This window comes from Nicrophorus vespilloides, unplaced genomic scaffold (assembly GCF_001412225.1).
Source record: "Nicrophorus vespilloides isolate i.1.1-1 unplaced genomic scaffold, Nicve_v1.0, whole genome shotgun sequence".
Taxonomy (NCBI): domain Eukaryota; kingdom Metazoa; phylum Arthropoda; class Insecta; order Coleoptera; family Silphidae; genus Nicrophorus; species Nicrophorus vespilloides.
In genome coordinates, this window is record NW_017098951.1 from 5,252 (window position 1) to 10,208 (window position 4,957).

The window sequence follows — 4,957 nt, forward strand, 5'->3', positions numbered from 1 at the left end:
TGTTAAATTCGTTATTGACTCTCTAATTAGTACCGTTGAAGCTTTATAAAATGTTAATATTTTTTTAAGTCTTTTCATTAGACGGCTGTATTTGCATTTCAGAACAATGGAAACACAAAAGCTGTTATTTAAGAATTAGATAAAAATCGAATTACAAATTACGATTATTAGCAAATGAATGCCTCGCATATTGCGGCTTCGATCAGTGCGTATTTACTATATTCCGGTTAAAAATTTAAAAAACAAATAAAATTTTAATTGAGGAAAATAAATGTTAACCGAAATAAATTTGTATTAATAAATTATCGTTTTCTTCCTCTATAGACAAAAGTCCCTTTTTGTACCATATATATTTGTATGTAATTAGTTCCTCCGGTTTCAAAGAGTCCAGAATATTGACGAAACCGACTTCCCGCATTAAGCGCAGTATTTCTATACAGTAGAACCTCGCTTAACGAGCATTTCGCTTAATGAGCAAAATGTATTGTAAGAAAAATGACTCGCTTAACAAGCGACGTTTCGCATAACGAGTGACTATGTAAAGAGAAGTCTCGAATTGCGCGCCTGCTACAACATTTTTAAAACTTGTGTACACATATTATGTGTATTTTTGAATATATTTCACTATACGAGTAAAAATCCGGAAATTTTGGAACGCATTAAACTCATTAAACGAGGTTCCACTGTAAATATTATTATGACATCATTATTAGCTATAAAAAAAATCAGTTGTTCCTTAATATGTAACAAATCTTAAAAAATATTAAATTGTAAGCACAGTTATTATAACTATATCAATTTAAAACGTTTTATAAACAATATGTTTAGCTTTTATTATATATAAAATATAAATAATAACAATTAGAACTAAACTAATGTTGATTTGGTCTCTTTTTTTTATAATTATTTATAATTTAACTAATAAATTAACTATAATTAATTAGTTATAGTTAATTCAGTAATTAAGGAACCGCAACAAATTGCTAATATTTTTTAATAAAATTAGAACTTTAGATTAAAATACTAAGAAAGGACTATTGAGTTACCAAGTTATTATACAAATATTTAAGTAAAAGTCTGAGTTTAATCACCAATATTAAAAAGTTAATATGTACAGAAACTGTAATTTCCGTTTCAATTTAAATTATTCAAAATTAAATTATTTTAATTATTATGGCAATTTATTCTTTTGAATATATTAAGAATATTAAGTACAATCGATAGACCTTTGATCCAAAATTAAACATTTATTTAAAAAACAATATAAATTATATAATTATACATTTTTAAATTAAAATTATTGAATATCTACTTATAAATCATCATCAATATTTTTATATTTTGTCCTACAAATTAAATTAATTATTCTAAAAAAATATGTTGTTTTGCTCATTAAAATGCATAATTACATCGCATATAACGTACCCGTAATGTTATATAAGAAATTAATATCTCGTACTATTTTAAACCGGACTAATCGGGTCTTGGCTCTATAAATTGTTTTACGTTCATACAGTCACCAATCATATATATTCTTAATTAAAATTTAGTTTGTTTCGAAAAATTCAAACCGAACATAAGTGAATCCGGACTAATCGAAGCCGCACTATAGCTCGGTGTATTAAATTTAACTGGAAAATTTAATAAACATACAATAAATGGTTTTCTGTATAATATCTGATTCATGATTCTACTTCTGATTCATGACTCCGTAAATTTGACTTGTGAGTTTTACAATTTTTCAGTTGAAATTCTCTTTAGTGTCTGAAATCAAATCGTCACAGTAATGATGTATTTGCAATGTAATATAGAAATAAGAAAAACCTTTAATCACAATACTTTGGTAATTTAAAATGAATTGCGTGAAGCCAAATTTGTGGAAATGTATTTTTTTTTTCGAAAAACACAACCGAAGTAGAAAGAAGAAGCAGACGGCACCTGAAAACACATTTACACCAGACCTCAATAAAGTGATTATATAACAACAAAAATGTCGAAAAAAGGGAAATAATTATGCGATCATGTTTATTGTAGCCAAACTACACGCCTTAATCTGGCAAATGAAATTCGTACAATGGAGGAAGAAGGTTTTATTGCAACTGTAAAACGGAATTTCACCGAGAATTTCACAAACCAGGTAACATCCTACACTTTTTTCCCTCGGTCTTCTTATTCTTCTTCCCGGCAGACAAAGTATTCCGTTAAAATCGATGCCAACATTGCAACAAGTGTTTTCCATGCACTTTAAAGCACGAAATATGAAAATCATTCTTTCCACATGATCTTATAGAAAGTTCTTTCAATGTAATTACATTTGTGCATAAGAAAGATCAGAAAGATTACTTCTTGTGCAATATATTTTTATATGTAATTAGTTCGTACGGTTTCAAAAAATCCAGGATATTGACGGAACCGAAATCATTCAATGCATTTTAAAGAACTAAATATGATGATAATCTTATAGAAAGTTGTTTTAATGAAATTATATTTGTGACACTAAGAAAAATCATTAGAAAATTGAATTAAAATTATAAATATAAAATCAATCTAGTAAATTTCAAAATCGAAAATATTTTTAATTATTAATGTTATTTATTTTACAAATAATATAATTTTACATTGAAACTAATTTTGTTAAATATTGAAATATTAATTTTAATATTACATTATTAAAAATAAATATTTATTCATTAGATTTAGATTTTATTTTAATTCATAAAAAAATGTTTCTTAATGTTTACTTTTCCGAATTTAAAGATTTCTTGAGATGATTTAAATAATAATGTTATTTTTTCTTGAATTTCGAGAAATTTATTTTTCCTATTTTATCAAAAATTCATTCTTTAAATTAATAACAATTGATTTGAGTCAAGAATTTAAAATATTTAATATAAAAATAATTATAATTTGATTGATATTACTTACGGTAATGTATCGCAGTTAAACAAGAGCACAAGAAAAACAATTATATAAATCATATTTAGCGGCGATGGACATGGTATAAATTATGGTCGCAACGCTTTTGAACTATTGAAAAAGCTTTACGTGTGCGCACGAGAATATGCCATCACTAACGAGGATCTCCACAAATATTTAATATTTACATTACATACAAAACACACCCCGGATCTTTTTTTTACATGCCGAAGGAGAGAGAAAAAAATCAACACGCACACACTCATGAGCCATTAAAACAAGAGTCTGGTGTACGTGGACTTTCCATTCTAATCTTACGTGGAAAAGCGTTAGAAAAATCGATAAAAATCGATAGCAGCACCTTTCGTGGTATTGGGAAAATTTGTTGTAACAGGCTGCTAAATACATAAACTATTAAATCTTCATTGAATTGCTAATATTAGCGTTATACATTTCGTATTGTAAATAATTGCACGTATTTTTTAATGTTTGTTTTCTTCTCAAACGAATTTATAACAGTCTTAGTAAAAACATTACTTCCTTGAATTTCAATTACGTAACTTATATAATTTAGATCATATTTTTTATTACTTTTGTTTTTCTTGTATATTTTCTTATGTATAAAAATATTGAATAGTATTGAAACGAACTAATAATTTTATTAAATATAAAGAATATGAAAATTATTTAATAAAGTTATTTATTGTTTAAATAAATAATTGATAAGCATTTTTATATAAATATATAAAAACTTCCAATATAACGTATAATGAAATTTACTTTACATAATTTCATATACATAAACATACTTTTATCTACATTTAATTAATATTAACTACATTTATTATGAAATTTAATTATAAAATTTCTCTTTATTCAGAGAAATGTCTGTAAATAATTATTAAGATTTAATATTTATGAATGTAGTAAACATTGATAAATATTACAAAATTACTTTAAGTAATTATTAACGAGAATTGATAAATTTTGATGTTTTGATAGTATAATATAAATTATTGTATTCATGTAATTTTATCAATTTAAGACAAAATCAAATACTTATATAATTACATAGCAATTGAATAACCATTTAATGACTTCTATTTAATTATTTTTTTTTCTATATTTCTGTTTGAAATCGGACTAATGGATGATTTTACAGTCACCTAGAAATAAACAAAGAGAATTGACTGTAAAAAAAGATTTATAAATAAAAAAAAGTGTAGTAATTTTATAGAATTTATGCATAGTCATAACATTATTTATGTTACGACTAAAATGTAAATTTGTCAACTTCATAAACTGACTTGATATTATCTAAATTTTCATTAATTTAATAAATAATATGTTTTTATTACAAATATGCAAATAATTTGTTTAGTTTTGTTTATAAACAACCGAATAACATTATAAAAATACATATCTAGATTAAATTTAATAAATATCCATTGAATTTAGACATAAACGAATTATATATACTAGCATTTCTCAACCTACCTACCTTGTTTCAAAGCAAGGAACTGTTTAAAAACTGTTAGTAATTAGGTCGCTGCACAAAAAGGTTGGGAAACGCTGGTATTTTCTTAACTAACCAAACACATATAAAATTCAATTTGTATTACATTTGAAATGTACAGTACAATCAGAAAAAAAATCCGGAAATTTTAAAACGGATTATGCTCATTAAGCGAGTTTCCACTGTATATAGAAAATTTAAATTATCTAAATTATATATTATATAAAATACTATTGAATACTAGACAGACAGTTTAAAATCAAATTTTAACAAAATATCTTAAAAAATAATTTATTAGCCAAATAATGGAATATAACATAAATAACATCTGTCGCCTAGTTGTCGCGTACCCACATAAAACGTATATGCGAAAATGAGAAACAATTGCAGTTGTTTCTTGTCTGTGTCCCTTTGTTGTTTACTTGCGTGCGGGATCGAAAATACCTGTAGGGCAAAACTGCCTGACTGAAAGATGAAGAAGAAGAAGAAGAAAAAGAGAAGAAAAACAATAGGGAAGTTGTGCAA